Source organism: Pongo abelii, chromosome 22, assembly GCF_028885655.2.
Source record: "Pongo abelii isolate AG06213 chromosome 22, NHGRI_mPonAbe1-v2.0_pri, whole genome shotgun sequence".
Classification (NCBI taxonomy): Eukaryota; Metazoa; Chordata; class Mammalia; order Primates; family Hominidae; genus Pongo; species Pongo abelii.
This window is the reverse complement of record NC_072007.2, coordinates 25,897,192-25,922,744: the sequence shown is the minus strand read 5'-3', so window position 1 is coordinate 25,922,744 and position 25,553 is coordinate 25,897,192. Positions and strand designations below refer to the sequence as shown.

General features: G+C 36.2%; 1 protein-coding gene and 1 pseudogene across 2 annotated transcripts in view; one reads left to right on the top strand and one right to left on the bottom strand.

The window, feature by feature from the left end:
* LOC100936428 (uncharacterized) overlaps positions 1 to 25,553 on the bottom strand; it is a 600,254-nt gene that overhangs the window by 507,345 nt on the left and 67,356 nt on the right. The window lies entirely within an intron of this gene.
* The window catches only part of LOC112130532 (voltage-dependent anion-selective channel protein 2-like), a 29,969-nt pseudogene continuing 19,293 nt past the window's right edge, over positions 14,878 to 25,553 (top strand).

Here is a 25,553-nt window from a genome sequence, read left to right as displayed (position 1 = left end):
GGACACTGACAGCTTTGTAAACTTGGGTAAACCTCTGAACTCCTCTTAGCCTGTTTTCTTATTTTTAATTGAGATAATGATGGGTCCTAAGTAAAAATATTTTATCATGTACTACAAAATCATATTTCCTAGCACAAAAATATGGTTAAATAGAAATTGGATGACATGTATCTGGGGCTCTATAAGAGGAAAATTAAAGGAGATGTCAACTAGATCCTAGCTCACAGTGTCTCATGATCCATCATAATCACATTTGCGTTATTTAATAAACACCTGTATATTGTTAATTCTATGCCAGGCTCTGTCCTAGGGACTTTACAGATATTAACTCATTTTATCCTCATCAATATTTGTTTATGTGTACTATATTTTACATTTTGACACTTGACAATTGTGAGGACAATCATATCCATCCTGGATGCCAAAGACAAGAAACTACCAGGTAGTTAGTTACAAATGCATTAATTCAGCAGTCCCCAACCTTATTGGCACCTGGGATCAATTTCCTGGAAGACAACTTTTCCATGGACTGGGACTGAGGGGATGGTTTCGGGATGATTCAAGAGCATTACATTTATTGTGAACTTTATTTCTATTATTATTACATTGTAATATATAAAGAAAGAATAATACAACTCACCTTCATGCAGAATCAGTGGGAGCCCTGAGCTTATTTTTCTGCAACTAGATGGTCCCATCTAGAGGTGATGGGAGACAGTGACAATCATCAGGCATTAGATTCTCATAAGGAGTGTGCAACCTAGATCCCTCATACGTGCAGTTCACAATAGGGTTCACGCTCCTATGAGGATCTAATGCTGCCTCTGATCTGACAGGAAGCAGAGCTCAGGTGGTATTGCCAGTGATAAGGAGCAGCTGTAAATACAGATGAACCTTCCTTTGCTTGCTTGCCACTCACCTCCTGCTGTGTGGCCAGTTCCTAACCGACCAAGGACTGGTACCAGTCCATGGCCCCAGGGTTGGGGACCCCTGCATTAAATTTCTAAATTCAAGTTTTGTGAAAATAGCTTCGGGGTCTGTCATAGGTTCTTGCTCAATAACTACTTCAAAATTAAAAACAGAGGTAGAATTTTTCCCCAGTTGAAAATAGACATAATATGTACACTATCAGACTCCATAATCTGATAGATAAGTCTCTGGTATTAAGGTCAGGATGTTGAATGCCGTATTATCCATTGAATCACAGAATTACATCATGTCTAAGTGAACAAAACCTAGTAGACAGGAAGAGAGTCAATCTGGCATTTTGTTAATGGTCAATTTGAATGATCCCACAGTTAATCTCATGGGTTGTGGAGAAATACACCTGGGGAATATGAATCTACAGGGTCCCAGAGAAATACATCGTGCAGCACGGCCACAAACTTACTTTGTGACTTTATTCAGTTATCTCCAAACTTCTCTGTTCTTTCTCTTGTAAAATGAAGGTCATATGCCCAAAGACAATTTCAGGAATACAAACTGGAACAGAATTAAGAAGTCTCCAAACCCCTCAGTTTACAATAACTCCTGGAGAGATGCTAGTCAACATAGGATTTGCTATGCTGTGGCAGAAAAAAACCCCCAGATTCGTGTAGATTGATACAGCAAATATTTATTTCTTTTTCATGTCACAATGAACAAATGGCTTTCCTCTTCTTTTTACAACTCAGAGATCTCCTTGCTCCCATCTTGCAACTTGGCCATTTTAAAACCTTTGTTTGCTGCTTTGCAGGTGACAAAGATTATTGAAAATTTATCCTGGTCCACTTAACTCCTTCAAACTGGAAGACAAACATCCCTTGGACTTATGTCCTGCACTTGTCACATGACCCCAACATAGCCACAGGGGATGCTTGCAAATATTGATGAACACATGGAATATTTGATTAGCATTCATGATCTCTTCCAGGACAGATGAATGAATATGCTCAAGATAATATCAGTAGCACATACCAGTTTCAAGACCAGAACTCAGGAATTCTGGCTGCCAGTTCTATGCTCCCTTCAGATAACATGTGGGGTTAATACACTAATGTCTCCAAAGGCTTTAAAATTGGCAAAGGAACAATTCTTTCTCATTATAATAGCTTGAATTTCTTGAAGGAAAAAATAAAACTTCTTCAACCAATACAGAAATATGTACTCTTAATTAGCTTACTAGCAGGGTTACAAAAATCTGCCTACATTTCATTATTTTACATTATTCCAGAAACTGTATCCCAAAAACTGCTGTACTATGGTTCTTCTTTGAAGGTTTTTATCAAAGCCCCAATCCAGAGTACACCTACTTGGTATTCCATCCTCTGCAATCAGAGTGTTTAGAGTGGAGAATCTCCTCGTGTGAATGAAATAGACTAATAAGTTGAGCTACAAAGTATGCAGATTCCTCAGAGTTATTTGAAAAGGTTTATAAAGCTTTCTAGGCTAAAAGGTTGGATTTTTAAGATCCTTTCTTTAAACCCGGAGTGAAGGAATAAATCCCGTTGTGTTTTGGTGGCTGGCTGCTTTCACGCAAGCATTCTTGGCTCCAGCCGTTCATGTTAGAAGCCACAGGTGCAATTCAGTCTACTGGACATTTTAAGAAAATGTGGTTATCCAAAATCTGGGTTATAATAAAATCCTGAGTTGATCCTACGACTTGGCCAAACATTTATTTTTTTTTAACGAGTAAAGCTTTTTACATAACTACAATCGAGGATAAAACAGGACAAGAAAATGGGTAGTTGTTTTTCATTTCACCATACTGATATGTTGGGAAGATCTTTCTGCCTTAAAAAAATAAAAAAATAAAAATAGGTTCCTCATCTTTTCATTAATCCAGCCAAGAAAATAAGTGGACAAGTGCACACCTGTGGTGAATGCCATCAACACCTTCCATCTCCCACAGTTATCTACTAGTTCATTTTCTGCATTTTTTGATCATTGCAACTCTTGAAGTCAGCATGCAAGTAGTTTATGAGAGGCACCTCTGACATTCTAGTAAAAATGCTGGTCACTACCTCCTCATTTCTTTCAAGGCAAGGAAGTTCAATACAAAGACTGAGCATTTTCTGTTTAAGTTTGTTCCTCTATATGCAAAAAGAAATAGTTCTATTAAACTATCTTCTAATGGACATGCTGAAATCTATAATACATGTTCACTTTCTAAATAGATTGTTTCCATTCTTTTAAGCATTGAAAAAAGAACCACTGGGGGCTCCGGGCAAGATGGCTGAATAGGAACAGCTCTGCTCTGCAGCTCCCAGTGAGACCAACACAGAAGGCCAGTGATTTCTACATTTCCAACTGAGGTACCAGGTTCATTTCGCTGGGACTGATTAGATGGTGGGTGTAGCCCATGGTGGGTGAGCAGAAGCAGGGTGGGGTGTCGCCTCACACGGGAAGCACAAGGGGTTGGGGAACACCCTCCCCTAGCCGAAAGAAGCCTTGAGGGACCGTGCCAGGAGTAACAGCGCTATCCAGCCCAGATACTATGCTTTTCCCACGGTCTTCGCAATCCACAGACCAGGAGATTCCCTCGGGTGCCTACACCACGAGGGCCCTGGGTTTCAAGCACAAAACTGGGCGGCCTTTGGGCAAACACCAAGCTAGCTGCAGGAGGTTTTTTTTCATACCCCAGTTGAGCCTGGAACACCAGCAAGACAGAATCATTCACTTCCCTAGAAAGGGGGCTGACACCAGGGAGCCAAGTCTAGCTCAACAAATCCCAACCCCACGGAGCCCAGCAAGCTAAGATCCATGGGCTTGAAATTCTCACTGCCAGCACAGCAGTCTGAAGTCAACCTGGGACACTAGAGTTTAGTGGGGGGATGGCTGTCTGCCATTACTGAGGCTTGAGTAGGCAGTTTTCCCCTCACCGTGGATATAAAGCCTCAGGGAAGTTTGAACTGGGCAGAGCCCATGGCAGCTTGGGAAAGCCGCTGTAGCCAGACTGCCTCTCTAGATTCCTCCTCTCTAGGCAGGGCATCTCTGAAAGAAAGGCAGCAGCCCCAATCAGGGGCTTATAGATAAAACTCCCATCTCCCTGGGGCAGAGCACCTGGGGGAAGGGGCGGCTGTGGGTGAAGCTTCAGCAGACTTAAATATTCCTGCCTGCTGGCTCCCAGCAGGATCTCCCAGCACAGTGCTCAAGCTCTGCTAAAGGACAGACTGTGTCCTCAAGTGGGTCCCTGACCCCCATGCCTCCTGACGGGGAGACATCTCCCAGCAGGGGTCAACAGACACCTCATATAGGAGAGCACCACTGGCATCTGGTGGGTGCCCCTTTGGGATAAGGCTTCCAGAGGAAGGAGCAGGCAGCAATCTTTGCTGTTCGGCAGCCTCTGCTGGTGATACGCAGGCAAACAGGGTCTGGAGTGGACCTCCAGCAAACTCCAGCAGACCTGCAGAAGAGGGCCCTGGTTATTAAAACAAAAACTAACAAACAGAAAGCAATAGCATCAACATCAACAAAAAGGATGATCACTCAAAACTCCATCCAAAGGTCACCAACATCAAAGACCAAAGGTAGATAAATCCATGAAGATGAGGAAAAACCAGCACAAAAAGGCTGAAAAATCGAAAACCAGAACGCCTCTTCTCCTCCAAAGGATCATAACTTCTTGCTAGCAAAGGGACAAAATAGGATGGAGAATGAGTTTGATGAACTGACAGAAGTAGGCTTTAGAAGGTGGGTAATAACGAACTCCTCCAAGCTAAAGGAGCATGTTCTTACCCAATGGAAAGAAGATAAGAACCTTGATGAAAAGTTAGAGGAATTGATAACTAGAATAACCAGTTTAGAGAAGAACCAAAATGACCTGATGGAGCTGAAAAACACAGCACGAGAACATCGTGAACCATACACAAGTATCACTAGCCGAATCGATCAAGTGAAAGAAAAGATATCAGAGATTGAAGATTGACTAATGAAATAAAGCGTGAAGACAAGATTAGAGAAAAAAGAATAAAAAGGAATGAACAAAACCTCCAAGAAATATGGGACTATGCGAAAAGACCAAACCTACATTTTATTGGTGTCCTTGAAAATGACAGGGAGAATGGAACCAAGTTGGAAAACACACTTCGGGATATTATCCAGGAGAACCTTCCCCACCTAGGAAGACAGGCCAACATTCAAATTGAGGAAACACAGAAAACACCACAAAGATACTCCTCGAAAAGAGCAACGCCAAGACACATAATCATCAGATCCACCAAGGTTGAAATGAAGGAAGAATGTTCAGGGCAGCCAGAGAAAAAGGTCAGGTTACCCACAAAGGGAAGCCCATCAGACTAACAGTGGGTTTCTCTGCAGAAACCCTACAAGCCAGAAGAGAGTGGGTGCCAAAATCTGACCTTCTTAAAGAAAAGAATTTTCAACCCAGAATTTCATGTTCAGCCAAACTAAGCTTCATAAGCAAAGGAGAAATAAAATTCTTTACAGACAAGCAAATGCTGAGAGATTTTGTCACCACCAGGCCTGCCTTAGAAGAGCCCCTGAAGGAAGCACTAAATATGGAAAGGAAAAACTGGTACCAGCCACTGCAAAAACAAACCAAAATGTAAAGACCATCGACACTATGAGGAAGGTGCATCAACTAATGGAGCAAAATAAACAGCTGGCATCATAATGACAGAATAAAATTCACACATAACAATATTAACCTTAAATGTAAATGGGCTCAATGCCCCCATTAAAAGGCACAGACTGACAAATTAAATAGAATCAAGACCTATCAGTGTCCTGTATTCAGGAGACCCATCTCATGCGCAAAGACACACATAGGTTTAAAATAAAGGGATGGAGGAAGATTTACCAAGCAAATGAAAAACAAAACAAAACAAAACAAAAAAGCAGGGGTTGCAATCTCAGTCTCTGATACAACAAACTTTAAACTAACCAAGATCAAAAAGACAAAGAAGGGCATTACATAATGGTAAAGGAATTATTGCAACGAGAAGAGCTAACTATCCTAAATATATATGCACCCAATACAGGAACATCCAGATTCATAAAGCAAGTTCTTAGGGACCGGCAAAGAGACTTAGACTCCCACACAATAATAGTGGGAAACTTTAACACCCCACTGTCAATACTAGACAGATCGAGGGAGAAAATTAACAAGATATTCAGGACTTGCAGCTCTGGGCCAAGCAGATCTAATAGACATCTACAGAATTCTCCACCCCAAATCAACAGACTATACAATCTTCTCAGCACCACATAGCACTTATTCTAAAATCAACCACATAATTGGAAGTAAAACACTCCTCAGCAATGGCAAAAGAAAGGAAATCATAACAAACAGTCTATCAGACCACAGTGCAATTAAATTAGAACTCAGGATTAAGAAACTCACTCAAAACTGCACAACTACATGAAAACTGGACAACCTGCTCCTGAATGACTACTGGATAAATAATGAAATTAAGGCAGAAATAAATAAGTTATTTGAAACCAATGAGAAAAAAGACACAATGTATCAAAATCTCTGGGACACAACTAAAGCAGTGTTTAGAGGGAAATTTATTGCACTAAATGCCCACAGGAGAAAGCAGGAAAGATCTAAAATCGACACCCTAACATCACAATTAAAAGAACTAGAGAAGCAAGAGCAAACAAATTCAAAAGCTGGCAGAAGACAAGAAATAACTAAGATCGGAGCAGAACCGAAGGAGATAGAAACATGAAAAACCCTTCAAAAAAATCAATGAATCCAGGAGCTGACTTTTTTTTAAAAGATTAACAAAATAGACTGCTAACTAGACTAATAAAGAAGAAAAGACTGAAAAATCAAACAGACACAATAAAAGGTGATAAAGGGGAGATCATCACTGATCCCACAGAAATACAATCTGCCATCAGACAATATGATAAATGCCTCTATGCAAATAAACTAAAAAATCTAGAAGAAATGAATAAATTCCTGGACACATATACCCTTCCCACACTAAACAAGGAAGTAGTCAAATACCCGAATAGACAAATTACAAGTTCTGAAATTGAGGCAGGAATTAACAGCCTACCAACCAAAAAAGCCCAGGACCAGATGGATTCACAGCCGAATTCTACCAGAGGTACAAAGAGGAGCTGGTACCATTCTTTCTGAAACTATTCCAAACCGTAGAAAAAGAGGGAATCCTCCCTAACTCATTTTATGAGGCCAGCATCATCCTGATACCAAAACCTAGCAGAGACACAATAAAGAAAGAAAATTTCAGGCCAATATCCCCAAGGAGCATCAGTGCAAAAATCCTCAAGAAAATACTGGCAACCTGAATCCAGTAGCACATCAAAAAGCTTATCCACCACAATCAAGTTGGCTTCATTCCTGGGATGCAAGGCTGGTTAAACATATGCAAATCAATAAACATAATCCATCACATAAACGGAACCAATGACAAAAACACATAATTATCTCAATAGATGCAGAAAAGGCCTTCGATAAAATTCAACATTCCTTCATGCTAAAAACTCTCAATAAACTAGGTATTTGTGGAACGTATCTCAAAATAATAAGAGCTATTTATGACAAACTCACAGCCAATATCATGCTGAATGGGCAAAAGCTGGAAGCATTCCCTTTGGAAACCGGCACAAGACAAGGATGCCCTCTCTCACCACTACTATTCAACACAGTATTGGAAGTTCTGGCCAGGGCAATCAGGCAAGAGAAGGAAATGAAGTGTATTCAGATAGAAGGAGAGGAAGTCAAATTATCTCTGTTTGCAGATGACATGATTGTATATTTAGAAAACCCCATCGTCTCAGCCCCAAAACTCCTTAAACTGATAAGCAACTTCAGCAAAGTCTCAGAATATAAAATCAATGTGCAAAAATCACAAGCATTCCTATATACCAACAATAGACAAAGAGAGAGCCAAATCATGAGTGAATTCCCATTCACAATTGCTACAAAGATAATAAAATACCTAGGAATCCAACTTACAAGAGATGTGAAGGACCTCTTCATGGAGAACGGCAAACCACTGCTCAAGGAAATAAGAGAGGACACAAACAAATGGAAATATATTCCATGCTCATGGATAGGAAGAATCAATATCTTGAAAATGGCCATACTGCCCAAAGTAATTCATAGATTCAATGCTATTCCCATCAAGTTACCATTGGCTTTCTTCACAGAATTAGAAAAAACTACTTTAAATTTCATACGGAGCCAATAAAGAGCCCGTATAGCCAAGAGAATCCTAAGCAAAAAGAACAAAGTTGGAGGCTAAAGATTTAAATGTAAGACCTAAAACTGTAAAAACCCTAGAAGAAAACCTAGGCAATACCATTCAGGACATAGGCATGGGCAAAGACTTCGTGACTAAAACACCAAAAGCGACTGCAACAAAAGCCAAAATTGACAAATGGGATCTAATTAAACTAAAGAGCTGCTGCACAGCAAAAGAAACTATCATCAGAGTGAACAGACAACCTACAGAATGGGAGAAAATTTTTGCAATCTATCCATCTGACAAAGGGCTAATATCCAGAATCTACAAGGAACTTCAACAAATTTACAAGAAAAAAATAAACAACCCCATTAAAAAGCGGGTGAAGTATATGAACAGACACTTTTCAAAAGAAGACATTTATGCGGCCAACAAACATAAGAAAAAAATCTCATCATCACTGGTCATTAGAGTAATGCAAATCAAAACCACAATGAGATACCATCTCATGCCAGTTAGAATGGTGATCATTAAAAAGGCAGGGAACAATAGATGCTGGAGAGGATGTAGAGAAATAGGAACTTGTTTACACTGTTGGTGGAAGTGTAAATTAGTTCAACCTTTGTGGAAGACAGTGTGGTGATTCCTCAAGGATCTAGAACTAGAAATACCATTTGACCCATCAATCCCATTACTGAGTATATACCCAAAGGATTATAAGTCATTCTACTATAAAGACACATGCACACGTACATTTATTGCAGCACTATTCACAAAGCAAAGAGTTGGAACCAACCCAAATGCCCATCCATGATAGACTGTATAAAGAAAATGTGGCACATATATACCATGGAATACTATGCAGCCATAAAAAGAATGAATTTATGTCCTTCGCCGGGACATGGATGAAACTGGAAACCATCATTCTCAGCAAACTAACACAAGAACAGAAAACCGAACACCACATGTTCTCACTCATAATTGGAAGCTGAACACTGAGAACATATGGGCACAGAAATGGGAACATCACACACTAGGGTCTGTCTGGGCGTGGGGTGCAAGGCGAGGGATAACATTAGGAGAAATACCTAAAGTAGATGATGGGTTGATGAGTGCAGCAAACCACCATGGTACATGTATACCTATGTAACAAACCTGCACATTCTGCACCTGTATCCCAGAACTTAAAGTATAATAAAAAAAAGAAAAAGAAAAAAGTACCACCACTTATTTTTGCTAATCTGAGACAATTCTGTGTCAATAAAATTGGAATTTGCTGGTAATAAAAACTCGAACTTATAAACTTAAAGTTTGACCACATTTTATTTTATTTGCTTACTTACATTTCAATATCACACAGCCAAATTTAATTTCTTATTTATCTTTGAATTTTGTGTCCCTAGCACCCTGGGATCAGTTTTGAGAAAATATATTTTAATAGATTAATAGATAGTTCTTGGTCTATAGAGAAAATAATGTGTGTTCATTCAGAAGTAATAGTGTAATAGTGACTGAACATGTTTACCAATGTAACTAGTTCTGCTTCCTTCATGATAAATTTAAATTTACAAGGTAAAAAAATAATTTTTAATTACTAGAGATATAAAGCACATAATTATATAGCCTATATATAAACATACAGCCTATGCTAACCAAACTAAATGTTTATAATTTGTAAATAACCAATAGAATGTTAAAGGTAGAAAGAACAATTGAGAGCTTCTAGTTCTTTCCATTTGATGAAAGGTAAGCCCAGAAAGGAAAAGATCCCAAAGGCACACAATGAATTCATAGCAGAATCTAAATCCAAACCTGGGTAGTATGAATACAAAGTCAGTGCTTTGTTTTTCATTCTATTTATTCAAATATGATAAAATATGTGAGGAAATTATTCACATGTATACCAGATGTCATTAATTTTAATTGATGTGACCATATAAGGTATTAATAAACAACTCTCAACAAAAATATTTGAAGGGGTCATTAATCTTATTTAAATCTTGGAACACAATACTTGGAGAATTCAATTTTTTTAATTGTAAATATAAAATATTTGCTGTGTTAGAAACAAAATTGGAAGACACTTATTCAAGAGGTGATCTGCTCTTGTTTTCAGAGTGGTAAATGTTAAATTCTACATTTTTGAACAAATTTATTTATCAGTTGTAAATTCTACAGACATATTTACAAGCAGAATATTCACATATTTATTAATATTTTTGTTTCATGCTGAGAATATAGAAGAGCATTATGATAATATCCTTAACTTGATACATCTAATTTTTATACACATGCCCTATATTTATAACTGCAATATTTTTGGCATAGTCTTAAACAGATGGTGGGGTATTTAATGATGCCTCTGGGTAAAAATCAATAGTATCTGAAGCCATGGTTTATGAATTCATAGAAAGAGAAATGTACATCTTCTATCACTTCAAACACTGCTTTTGAGTTTGTTTTCTATTTATCTTTATTACCCAACAAGGAATTTTTTTAAATAAGGATTAATAAAGGATTTTGTTTAGGATCAAAAAAACATTTGGAATACAAAAGGAACTTACACCTGAGATTTTTCTCTCAGGCCTACAGACCACAGCTTTCTTTGTTTAGGGTATATAATATATTTATAACCTTATGCTGCTCCTTCTACCTCTGCATAAAAATACTATGCACGATTTTCAACTCCTATCCAGTGACGTTATGCTGCCATAGTTTTTAAGTAATAAAGGACTTGTGACTCAGGAAAATCATTTCAATTGAACACAACCTAAGATAATGTAATACTGAAAGAAAGCCTTTTAGAAAAATAAATGAATTAAAATATTTCTGGAACTCACCAGAATAGCTGCTTATTTTAAAATCAAATTAACAATACGCAGTTAAATATAAAATATTGTTATACTTATATAATTAAATATTTCTTATTATTGCTTTGGAAGCGTATGGAATGATTTTCACTTTGCCATTTAATAATACAATATAATAATTTTTTAAAAACATAATACGAGACAGTTCAATGTATAAAAATCTCTGCAATGTGATTATAAAATCTTCTAAAATTATCTTTGAATAGATATTTTCTTTCAGTGAAGAAAACGTTACACTCATCCACACAAAAGAATTATTTTCTAACTTAAGAAACTCACGTTTCATGAAAGTCACTAGCCTGTCTCAAGGTTTAATTGAAACCAAATGAAGTCTAGTAAAACTAATCAAAACCAAACAAGCCTTGGGCTAAGAGAAGAACTTACTGCTAGCAGGTTTCACCTCGAGTTATGGCTCTTGAAGATTTGGTTAGAATACTCCACAACCAAATTTAAAATGTTGCCATGCCTTCTGAACTAGACATAAAATTTCTCCCAGAAGTTCTATGAATAGTTAAATTAAAAATGCCACCTTATTACCTCAGAATTATACTATGACCACTGAGAAAGGCAAACGATGTTAAATTAATTAATAGAAAGTAGTGGATGATAAAGAATGAAGTTTTCCAGATATTAAAATCTATATGTTACATTAACACCACTCATTAAACAGAAATTTCAAGAAATCTCTCAAAAATCTCAATGCATAATTTGGAGAAATGATGTCACAAGAGCTGAAATCTCAAAAGTAATGCATGGGTGGGATAGAAATCAGTAAAAATGAGGAGAAAAAGACAAACTAGGGTTATCGGGGGGAGTACCAGACCTGAAGCTGAACAGGGCCATGTGACTCTCAGCCTCTTGCACTTGAGTTTTGCTACTACTAAACAAGAGTAATATTTCTAACTCTTACCGTATACTTCTCTCAGATGTAGTCATCTAAAGAGTGATGCAAATGGAAGTTATTGTGAAAGTGTAAAACAGATACCAGCAAATATCTGTGAGCTAAGGAACAGAAGATGATCACTCCAAAATTACTGGTTCATTAATTACATTTTCCTCTTTTGTATTTGAAGGCAAAGAACCGATAGAGAAACAGTGACTTTAGCTTTGATAAATAAAAGTACAAGTATTTAGATGCATTGTGCTGCATATTAAAGAATAAGAAATTTATTATCCTCTGAGTAATGTATGTCTTAAGCAAATACCTATGCAATGTTTCAACAGAATAGTAAGTAACATGACCATTTGCTGAATAGAATACAAATGTTACATATAAAAGTGATTTAAGAGACTTGGTGTTGCAATATGGAATAGGTCCAAGAACGATTTTTCATTCCATGCACTTGGGCTCCTGCCAGGTTACTTTAAAAATTATGGAGTGTTAAAAAAAAAAAAAAATAGACATAAAATAAAACAGGAATGTCCTAAGGGAAAATAATAAGAAAATTTTCCTTTCAAGCAGTTAGACAGATAATCTACATTTTTGACAAGGAATGAACAAAGAAATATGATTGAGACATATAGTAAAGTTTATCACCAATAATTTGGTATGCTTACCCAAGCTTTCTGGTTAACTGAGGACATACTATGCCACTGTTACTTTTATTTATAATTTTAAACTGATGACAATCTAAATAATTTAATAACACATTTTATCACTTTCTTTATACTAGTATAATGCACTAATAGTTATACTATTAAGTTCATAATTTAATTTTGGGTAACTTAGAATATGGCCTTTAGCTAAATGCCATTGTATGCACCTTATGGTCGGACAGATTTTCACTGGTTACTTTACAATTGCTAATGCCTTATATAAATTTAAAATTGCTAAACAGTCACTCTAATTATGTACACAAACTCAACCGCATTTGTCCATAATAAGTTCTCTGGCCTTGTGGTATGTATTGAACAAGAAAAAAAATAGAAGAAAAAAATCTCCAAATAGTTCACTGGAAAGAGTACACGTAAAACTCATAAAATGTGCTTTTTTGGGTGTAGGCAGAATACTTACTTATTAACAGCCTTCATTTAATCTTAAATGAATAGATTTCAAAGTTAATGTGTTTTCTGAATTCATTGCCATTGGTGAGATTAGGCCTATCTCCCGGTGTGCATGGGGACTAAGGAAAATGATGATGTGCTCTATCCTCGTTACTCCAACAACTTCTGTTGAAGTGAAATTACACTGAAAAGAGAGTATCAGGAGCTTCTGCTGATGGTAGGTATTCAGATCAGTCCTCCTGCTAAGAACAACTAAAAATAGCTTGATAAACTATTAAAAAGAATTCTTTTTTAATTTATCAAATAACTTATCAATTCAAGATGAAATATGGGATGAGATCCAGGAAAGGATGAGAACTCATAAAACCACACCCAGTACTTAAGGCTACTTTTGCATTGAGGCTAGTTACCAATATAAAGAAAGAGCTGAGAAACTAGTAGCAAAAATGCCTTGCAGGGGTCAAAATACAAACTGCGGTGTCCACGATCCTCAAAGATTGGCTATATTGGGCTTAGAAGCACTCTTTCTAAAGCATACCAGGGTTACAACTCCAAAGGATTGCTTCCTAAGAGTACAAATGAACCAGAAATAAACTACCCAATGTGCATACTTACAGCTCAAATTTGCATTACAAAGGCCTAGAAAATGTGAAGCCTTGTAATGGAATCACAGGGATCTAGGTTTTCTAGCACCTCTAGACATGTAGCAAAAGCAAACCACAATCCTCTGTGTAGAAACATAATGTTATACTGGGCCTCAATACTTTTCCAAAATGTTTTCTCTAATACAATGTCTAGCCCACAGTCAAAGATAACTAGGTACTCAAGAGAAAGGCACCATTTATAAAACCCAACAGAAACATACTCAGACATTTTACATATTGGAATTATCATATAATAATTGTAAAATAATCGTACTTAGAATTTAAAAGAAAATAAAAGCCAAGCTGGAAAAATGTAACAGAGTATTTTCAAATGACATAGCATATTTGAAAAGGAACCAAATAGAATGTATAGAACTGAAAAGTATGGTAACCAAAATAAGAAACTGGATGGATTTGAGAACAAATTGGATCCAATTGAAGAAAATTTGTGAAATGCAAAACAGTTAAGAAAAAAACATCAAGAACATCAAGAATAAAGCTCAGAAAGACAAAAATACAGAACCGTTGGGGAAAGGATTTGATACATTAAGGATACAATAATAAAATCTAACATATATTTTATTGGAGTTTTCAGAAAGAGAGAAAAAGAACAATGTATAAGCAATATTTAAGTAGATAACGGTTGAGAATTCTCCAGAATTAAAAAACATATCAATCCACAAATTCAAAAACCTAATGAAACCCAAGTGGATAAAAAGCTGGCAAATCATAGTGAAATTCAGAAAACTACAAAGAGGAAATCTTAAAGATATATCTATTTATATGATATGTTTCTATTTATGTATATAAATAGATATATCTATTTATAAATCATATACACATGGAGCGAGAAAGAGAGACATAAATAAAAGACAAATTACTTTCCAAAGATTAATGGCTGACTCATTTACTGGAATCCAGAAGACTTTTAGAAGGGTTTTTTCAATGCAATAAAATAAAATAAAATACATTTCAATTGAGGATTTTATATATAATGAAAAAGTCTTGCAAGAGACATTTTCAAAGAAACAAAAAGCAAGAGACTTTACAACCATCAAGCCTCTATTAAAGGAAATTCTGAGTGATAGACTTCAAGCATAAGAAAAATACAGCCGACTCTTGAACAGCAGAAGTTTGAACTGTGCGGTCCACTTATAGGCAGATTTTTTGCAATAAACACAGTTGTTCCTCTAATCGATGTTCCAGGGTTCCTCAACTACAGGATTTGATTATGCTGGGATTTGGGTATCCACATGGGGGAGAGGGGAGTGGTGTTCCTGGAACCAGTGCCCCACCAGTAGCAAGGATGAATGTAATCCTGAAGCCCAAACAGAAGCTCAAGAGAGGCAAAGAGAGAGGGAGCACAAGAAAAGGGATGAAGGTGAGAATTTTAAAAAAATAAACTACCCATCAGGACTATGTTCCTTACCTGGGTGAGGAAGTAATCTGTCCACCAAACCCCAGCGACACACAATCTACCCGTGTGACTAATCTGCACAGGCACTCCCTGAATCTAAAATAAAACTTCAAAAGGAAAGAAAAGAAAAGAAAAGAAAGGGGGATGGAAATGTGGATAAATGTAATTAAACATTGACCTTGTAAAACAATAATAAAGGTGTTTTATGTAATTTACAAAAAAAAAATATGAAATTAGTCTCAGGTTCTTGCTCTCAAGATGACAAAGAAAAGAAGGAACCATGTCATGCCAAAAAGAGGCACCGCCACATGCAGCCTATCTGCTGCAGACACTGTGCCCAATGTATGCCCAAGGACAAGGCTACTAAGAAGTTCGTCATTCAAAACAGAAGAGGCTGCAGCTATCAGACATTTCCAAAGGGAATGTCTTTGACTCCTGCGTGCTTCCCAAGGTATATGTGAAGCTACCTTAATGCCTGAGTTATACCATTCACAGCACGTTAATTGGGAATGGATCTCATGAAGTACTGAACGCACCCACCATGATTTAGACCTCCTGGTGCTGCCCCATGACCTCCAACAAAACCCTTGTAAGGAGCTGAATCCTTAAGGATTAAAGAAAAACAATCCTCTGGAAAAAAATAAAATGGAAATTATGCTTTATATATAATTTACATATATATGTATATTTATAATTTATATACATATATAATATACATATGTATGAAATTAAATATTTCCATTTCATACCATATAGATGAATTCCAGACTGATTATATATGTAAATTTAAAAGGAAGAACAGTAAATGTTCTAAAAGATATAGAAGAGTATCAATAGGACCTCAGAGTAAGAAAAGACCTCAGCCGGGCGAGGTGGCTCATGCCTGTAATCCCAGCATTTTGGGAGGCTGAGGCAGGTGGATCACTTGAGGTCAGGAGTTCAAGATCAGCCTGGCCAGATGGTGAAAACTCGCCTCTACAAAAAATACAAAAATTAGCCAGGAGTGGTAGCAGGCGCCTGTAATCCCAGCTACTTTGGAGGCTGAGGCAGGAGAATCACCTGAACCTGGGAGGCAGAGGGTTGCAGTGAGCCAGGATCAGGCCACTGCACTCCAGCCTGGGGGGGGCGACAGAGTGAGACTCGTCTAAAAAAAAAAAAAAAAAAAAAAGAAAAAGAAAGAAAGAAAGAAAAAACTTCTTAAACATTACCAGAAAAACCATTAATTTAAAAATTGAGCAACTTCATCACATTAAAATTAAGTAACATTTTCCAGAAGGCATCCTTAACAAAGTGAAAAGTCAAGCCTGCTGTGAGGGAGAAGACATTTGTAACTCGAATAACTAACAAGGGCTTATATCAAGAATATATAATGAGCATCTATAAATCAATAAGAGAAGGTCAGGCAACCTGATTTTGTAAAAAGGGAGAGGGGTCTTGAACAGGCATTTTACAAACTGGATATCCAAATAGCCAATAAGCACACTAAAAGAAAGATATTCAACCTCACTCATGATGGGGAAAATTCTAGTTAAAAAAAGCAATGAGTTACTACATTCACCAATACATTTGGCTTATGTTGAAAAATCAATCAATAAAATTCGCCACGTAAACATTTTAAAGGGAAGAGATACTATTGAAATTCGACATCCATTTATGATTTTTTTAAAACTCAACAAATTAGAAACAAATGGGCACATTCTTCCATCTAACAAAGGGTAGCTACAAAAGGAATTTTCTGTAATTACTTAATGCTAAATCTGCAATGGTAAGACATTAAGCACAAGACAAAGATATTCATACCACCATTTTTATTCAACATGTCAATATTGACAGCTGCCAATATTTGCAGATGATGTAGCTTTTTGAAATAGAAAATAGAAATAATCTACAAATTGATGGAATTACTAAGAGTTTGGCAAGGCCATTTTTTATAAAACCAGTATACCATAATCAATTTTATTTTTAAACATCAGTAACAAAATATAAGGTACAACTTATCATAGTGTTGAAAAAACTAGGCAACAAGAAAAAAATCAAAGATATGCACCAATTCTATGGGATAAAGTTTATGGAAAGAAATTAATGATGTAAGTGGAGATATATAACATGTTCATGAATTACAGACAATATAGATATGTCAGTCCTTCACAAATTGATCTACAGACTCAATGCAATACCAACCAACATCACAACAGAATTTTTGAATATCCAGCTGATTCTAAAATGGAAATGAAATTGAAAGAGCCATGAATAGCTAAGCACGCTTGCATGCAAATAAAAATGGGAGGGCTAGCTCAACTGATATCAAAACTTACAATAAAATAGATTAATATTAAGATACCGCAGTATTAGCACAGGGAACAGTACAAAGACCAAGAGAAAGCAATGAAGATCCTGGGGAAAAAACTGATACATACATCGACCTTTTATTTAGGTGCCTGCATAATAATAAGGAAATAACCGCCTTCTCAGGGTACACCGCTGGCACAATTTTTAGAGCTTATACTAATATTTGGGGAACTTTTTGTGTCCTAATGAAGATGGTCTTTATAGACTCTCCTTAGCAAATACCTATATTTCAATTATGCTCATTCTCCTAAAACAGCTCTTTTGCTGTGCTATTAAAATCAGGTAAATACTCTAAGTTATAATAGCACTGTCAACAAAAATCAGGTATGTAATTTTGAAAGGGTAGAAAGTTTAGAAAGTCAGGATGATGCCATCTGGTGTAGATTATTGCTATAAAAGTATTTATCGCTATAAAGATATTTTATAGGTGCAGCCTAAAAAATGTTCAATAAATAAAAAACTATTTCAAATGATTTTGTTTTTTACCCACTACCTAGATTCTTACCAAAGGAAGAGCAGCATTAAAAATTAGATGCTGTACCCCTCTTTTCAATATGTAATTGGAAAGCAGACTGAAATAATGCCTCAAGGTTAATCTTCCAAAAACCTATTTTAATGCTTTCTTTATAAAACTTTGTAATATGTTTCTTTCAAATTACTGTTAATATCATTAGTTCTTATTAAAAATGTAACATATTGAGTGTTAAAGTGAATATATAGGTATTAAAAACAGATAAATTTTCCAAAATTGCATTTTCATCATATTGACATTAATTTCCACATTTGATGACTCAGAAACTAGTATTGTAGTTTTGAATGGAATATATGTAGCATATAATATAAATACATTTTTGTTTCAATTTAACCTTTTCCACTAAATTTTATCATATTAAAATGTTAAGAACTTGGTAAATTTTTTAAACTTATGAAAGAAACAATCTTTTTATCTTTCACATTCAAGCAGAATGTGGACTTTTACTTTACAATATGAACAGTTCCATATTTTTAATTCTTTAGATATGATCCACTTTTATCTTTTCTAAAAACAAAATACCCAGTGAACTTATCAGTTATTAAATAATTTTAATTATTTATACACTTAACTATTAAGTATACAAAACCATATGAGGTAATAAATCTACTGAAAACTCTTGAAAATTTCTAAGTCGCATTGAAAATTTCTAAGTCGGATATTGTTAAGGAGTTGTTGATGTTAGAAGTGGTCACTGCAAATATATGTCCTACTTTTAGGAAAGAAATACTGTTAGAGCTCTCTTCACGTTACAGAATTAGCACAGAAATCTGCTTCCAATTAAAGAAACTGTGGGAGAACCCAGCTGTATTTAAAATTTGGCAAACGTATTAAACTGTGCTCCAAATGCTTTGGTTTCAGCAAAGCCTATACAGTATTTTTTCATGTTTTTTCCTCCTTAACTTTAAAACACATGTCCAGAGAATGGATCTGTCAGCCTCTCCTTCCAGTTACAATGATTAGAAAAAATTTCGATATCCAATGCCTGTAGTATTTTCTCCCTCTAACACACACAAAGGGTGGAAAAGAATATTCATGAGGTCACCTGTGTAAACCAAATGATTTATATCTTGGTTGTCAGAGTGTTTACAAAGTGATTCACTTTTACATAGAACCAAGAAGCTAAGTTTTGCCAACAGCTGATGGTACTCAAGCTATGAGTGGTTTGGATTTAATCTGAAATATAAAAGCCAAGAAGATTGGCTTTTATATGAAACAAGAAGATTGTTTCAGGATAGTTTTAAAGTCCCCACAACTACTTTTTATGACCCATGCAATAACATTTTGAAAACTATGGTTCTACATCAATTTGGTTATGGAGAAAATGTTTTCTAGGGATACTAATTCAAATACACAAATTAGGACTTTTGAAATTAGAATGAGTAGAATGAAAGTAGTATGGAAAAACCACTAAAAGTAATCTAGAGGATTTCAAAAAAAAATTGTAGAGATCTACCTGCAGAACTTACATCATCCATTTCCCCTTTAAAAGTAGAAGAAATCAGCATGTTTTTCTTTCATTAGCTCACTCAGTAACAATTCTTCCATTTTCAAGCTTTAGTAATAGAAAGTTCTAGAAAGGCGAGACTTTTTAAAGTGCAAGTAGACGTCACACCTTTAATGTCGTATTTCCTAGCTTTAAAAGACCATCTATAAGCAGAAGCAATATCTTTTCTTCCTTGGGATAGATGGAGCACAAAGTAATACAATTAGAAATTACTAACACATCTATAGAACTTACTGTATGTCAAGCACTATTCAAAATCTTTTACGTATATTAATGTACTTAATCCTTCCAATAATCCTATGAGGTAGATACTGCTGTTATATTATCAATATTCTACACACAGAGACAAATAGAGGTTAGACACAGACAAATTAAGTAGAATGTGAAATTAAGTGCAGCTATTGCGTTGTACAACTGGAATTCAAACCCAGGCACAAATTCTTGAGCCTTTACACACTGTATTATGATATAAGGAAGCATGACAAAATCAAGTATAAATAGATTGCTACTTACTAAGCTCTTGGACCTCCAGGATATGATTTAATCTATTGAAATTTCAGTTTTTTTCACGTGAAAAATACCAAGTATGGCATAGAATTATTTATATTTCAAAGAATGTGAGTTCCCAGAATATATTGACTATATAGTACATATCAGTTCCTACCAACACACATTTTTCACATGCCTATTATTCACAGCTCAGTTATAAAACAATGCAGTATTCCCGGTTCAACCTGGAGTAGTAAACATTTTTTATTTTTACCTCCTTTCCCTTTAAAAATTCTACTAAAAATGTCTGTGAAAGGGTTAAAAAAGAAAAAAAGAGTGAGGGTCCCCTTGAGGACAAGAAAATACCAGAGAAGAAGGCAACGAATAGGAAATTTTAATAAAATAATGAAGCTGAAAAGAAGGTGGCCAAGTGGTGAAAGGCAACATATAGAATAAACCTCAAATCTAAATATCCAAAAGCATAAAGAAAGCCAAAGGAAATCATCATACACTACATGCCAAAAAAAAGGCTCAAAAATGAGACAGGGTGAACCCTGAAAACAGAGAATAAGTGAAATAGAAAATAGGGAAACTAGTTGAAAATCTGTGCAAAAAGCAACTAGATTTTTTGGTGATCAGCTCTCACTGGTCTCTTCTTTTTCAAAAATGGAGGACTGCTCTATGGCAGGGCTGAACTAAAAGGACACTAAACTCAGAAACAGTGCACAGAAGGGAAGGCTTGGGTGGCATCTGAAAATAGAGAAATTAAATACCACCTTATGCTGATTGGTGGACCTCCACACCACCAAACTCACTTATTACTAGGCTCTGAGAAAAGTGGCAGCCATGCTTATTATACCAGGAAAAAAAAAAATTAAAGAATCATCTCTTCCAACATGGACCCTCAAGGAATGATATGTAGTTTCTGATAGTTAAATTCCAATAAAACCAATGCACCCCTGGCCAGTTATTCTAAAGTAAAGCTCTTAACAGTATTTCCAGCTGAAAAGCTGGAAAAAGCTGGTAACTATGCCATGGTAAGCATCCAGTAAAAGTTAAAAGGAAAATTGTATGATTATTGAGTGTATAACTTTAGGTTACTGCTATCTAATAGAACCTTATATCAATATAGGAAATGGTGGAAATTTTTTTTACATCTGTGCTGTTTGATACTACTGAGCAGTTGAACTGTGACTACTGCAACTGAGGTACTGAATATCAAACTTCGTTTAATTTTCATAATTTCTATCTAAGTAACCACAAATAGTTACTGCTTACCATATTAGACAGCACAGCTCTAGTCAAAGACATTGGAAAAAGTCAAAATGGTGGTGGTTCTTGGCTGCTTGTTGCCACTTTAAAAGAGGTCTCAAAGAAATAAATTTCACAAGACTTACTTCATTTGAAAGGAGAGACAAAAGAGAATACAACTTTGCTAAAAAGTATGTCTTTCATTCCGTTACCTTCAATTTATATTGGCTGAAGACAGCTTCACTTGGGGCCTCACTTAGTTTAGAAAACTAGCCAGCTCCTGTATCTCAACAGCAAAAGATGAGATGGGACTCCCAAGCCTCTCAGTCACATTACAATTTGTTCTCACAAGGAAAGATCAGTTAAAAAGACTGTTCTCTGTTTCAGATGGTTGCAGAGTGTAGCTTTCATTAAGTTGATCTTTTGAGTGTGTCACACACATCTCTTTTGTCATTTTTATTTCATTTTTAGTTTTCTCTCTCTAGATGCTTTTGTTTTGATGTTTTCTGTCGAAATATCTTCTATTTCATGATTTTCTCCATTTGCTATTAAAACTATTTATTGATTTTTAATTTTAGTATTGCATTTTTTCAGCTCTTGAATGTCCATCTGAATCTTTTCATAGATAGAATTTTTTTCCTTTCTTTTCTTTTCTTTTTTTGAGGTGGAGTCTCACCCTGTCACCCAGGCTGGAGTGCAGTGGCGCAATCTCGGCTGACTGTAACCTCTGCCTTCCAGGTTCAAGCGATTCTCGTGCCTCAGCCTCCCACGCACCTGGGATTACAGGTGTGCACCACCATGCCTGGCTAATTTTTTGTGTTTTTAGTAGAGGTGGGGTTTCACCATCATATATAGCATTTCTATATTAAAAGTCTACATCCTTCATTTATTTTCCAACTTTTCCTCAATTTTTATTAACATTTTATGTATGTATTTATTTATTTTGAGATGGGGTATTGCTCTGCTGCCTAGGCTGGTCTGGAACTCCAAGGCTTAAGTGACCCTCCCTCCTCAGCCTCCTGAGTAGCTGGGACTACAGGCATGCGCCACCATGCCTGGCTAATTTTTTTAAAAAATTTCTGTAGAGATTGGGTCTCCATGTGTTGTCCAGGCTGGTCTCTAACTCCTGGGCTCAAGCCATCCTCCTGCCTTGGCCTCTGATATGATTTGGCTGTGTCCTCACTCAAATCTCATCTTGAATTCCCACATTGTGTGATGGACTCAATGGGAGGTAATTGAATCATGGGGACAGGTTTTTCCCATGCTTTTCTCATGATAGTGAATAAGTCTCATGAGATCTGATGATTTTTAAAAGGAGAGTTTCTTTGGGAGGCGAGGTGGGTGGATCATGAGTTCAGGAGATCAAGACCATCCTGGCTAACACAGTGAAACCCCACTTCTACTAAAAATATAAAAAATTAGCCACACGTGGTGGTGGGCGCCTGTAGTCCCAGCTACTTGGGAGGCTGAGGCAGGAGAATGGCATGAAACTGGGAAGCAGAGCTTGCAGTGAGCCGAGACCATGCCACTGCACTCCAGCCTGGGTGACAGAGCAAGACTCCCATCAAAACAAAAACAAAACAAAACAAAACAAAAACAACAACAACAACAAAAAATGGAGTTTCCCAGCACAAGCTCTCTTCTCTTGCCTGCTGCCATGTGAGATGTGCCTTTCATCTTCTGCCATGATTGTGAGGCCTCTCCAGCCATGTGGAACTGTGAATCCAATTAAATCTCTTTCTTTTGTAATTTGCTCAGTCTTGGATATGTCTTTATCAGCAGCATGAAAATGGACTAATACAGCCTCCAAAAGATTACAGGCATAAGCTGCCATGTCTGAAAAACATTTTAAGTATAATTAAAATAATTATACATTCTTAATTAATTTCAAGTTCTTGTTTGTTACCTCCAATATCTAGATCATCTATGGGTCTGCTTGGATTATTTTTTTTCTCTTTATTGTCAGTCATATTTTCCTACCTTTTTACATATCTAGTAATGGTTATTATATATTGGAAATTGTCATGAAAGAACCACAGAGGCTCCATATGATGTTATCTTCCATTAGAGAGGGTTCTCCATTTCCTTTGTTAGACAAATGTAAGAAGGAACTGATGATCACAACTAATTAGAGACTGAACACTTTTGGGATTTGGTAATAGTTTTCCTAAGACTCTGTTTACATCTGATGAATTCCTACTCCTCAGTCATGGTGTCCTGGGCTTTTGACAAATGGTTTTTACCAAGTACTCTTCTCTTCATCCCTGAAAGATTTTAAGATCAAGCTCTACTGTCACAGGTTCCAAGGTCAGCTCTTAGCTGCTTGACCTTCAATCCTGGCACTTCTATTCAGAGGGAGATTAGCTGTGTACTTGAGTAAGCCACTCTCACTCTTTGGTGATATTTTTTTTTTCCTTAATATTCACAGACCTGTAGAAAATTTTGTTTTCCCTTTTGATCTGGCTCCTTGACCTCTTGAGTAGCCCCAGAACTCAGCCATGTGTTAGAATCCTCTCAAGTTTATAACTTGTCAGTAAGCTTTCCATGACAACTAACAGCTTTGTTGATTTTTTTTTTTTTTTTCCTTAATTGTAGCCTTGGCTTGCATTGAGCTTGTTCTCTGCCCTGATTCAGAATTGGCCAACACCTCTAGGAAGTTTTAAGCAGCTGGTGATCTTCAGATCACTTCAGAATGGTTCTGCCCTCTCTGATATTGAGTCCTTACTGTTGTATTATACCTTTACAAATGTTATTTTTGTAATTTGTCATTCTTTTCCTGGTAGCTGTAATGTCAGCTGTGGGTTGGTAGCTGGACAGGACTAGTAAATAAACATGAGATTTCAGAATTAATATCTATGGTTAAATAAAATCTTTGCTTCTGCTTACCTGCACATGGAACTGACTGAAACGATTACATTTTGATGGAAATTGTCTTTTCAAAGAAACCACAGGGAAATTTTCAAAAAGCCTGTGTCTTTTAAACTTTCAAAGCAATCTCTAGGTCTCCAAATATGTACTAGCAGGAAATGGACTGTGAAATTTGTCTTTTCTGAAGAAGGGGATATATTCTAACACTCACCTAACAGGAATCCATAGAGAATAATAGAAACAAACAAACAAACAAAAACTTCCCAAATGGAAAACCCAGGAGCCATGGAGAAAACTAGAACCCCCCAAAAAACTAGAACCCCCCCCCAAAAATAGTTAACCCCCAAAGGCAGAATAATGATGATCAGTTTAGGAAGAGCTAGCACTGACTGCTCAGGAGGATTTGATAACTCTAATGAACCAACGACTTTAGTTTGTATAATATTCTTGGCTTTTCTGAAAAGAGGTATCTTCGTGGTATCCTGTCCCACTATACAAGTGATTATGTGTAAGTCAGGGGAGGAGTGATTAATAACTCACTTTTTAGTGTATACGTTGCCGAATAACAATTAGATTTAACTGGTCCAAAAGAGAGAATTATACATTCCTTGAGCTATATCAAGTAATATAAAAATACTTTGGATTACTGTGTGTCCAAAAGTATGTTTTAAATGTATCAAAAAATAAACAAATGACTCATTTGTATATGAGTGATCAGGCTAGGAGATAACGGTATTCATCAACCAATACCCATTCTCTCATTCTACTCTTTTAGTAACAGGATCCCTAAATATTTAATTGAATGCATGGCAGCTAAGAAAAGCTATGCAAATAAGAAACAGCCTCCTGGATGTGGAGCAGAAGAGGTTTGTGTCACTGCAGGTAACTTTGACTTCTTCCTCCCTTCCCTTGTGTTGGACTGTCGTTGTAGTGATGAGTTTTGACTACGCAGACAAGGGAAACGCTTGGTGAAGCAACAATGTAGAAGAAATTTGGGATCTTGGATGACCTCAAGGGGCAGAGCTTCCCTATCTATCCCTTCCCTCCCACCTCCCATGCAACCACAACAGGTTCTCATCTTGCACTTTCACATGAGAGAGACATGAGATTTGTTTAATCCATCATCCCTTTATTCTTTGTTAAAATAATGTAAGCCTATATTCTACTTAATATATAAGCTTTGTAGAAATACGTCTTTTTAAGGTATATGTGATTTATTTTGATATAAACCAAAATTATATTTTATAAGAAAATAAAGAAATGCTGGCCAGAAATAATTTTGAAGGCATCAAGTATTTCTTAATTATATCTAATTACATTAGTGCTATTTTGCCAGACTAAATATTAATATGCTGTGTATGCATAGACATAATTCACAAAACACTTTCACATATGCCTACATTAATGTACATAGTATTATTTATTAAGAATTATATTCATGGTTATACTAAAGACTGATA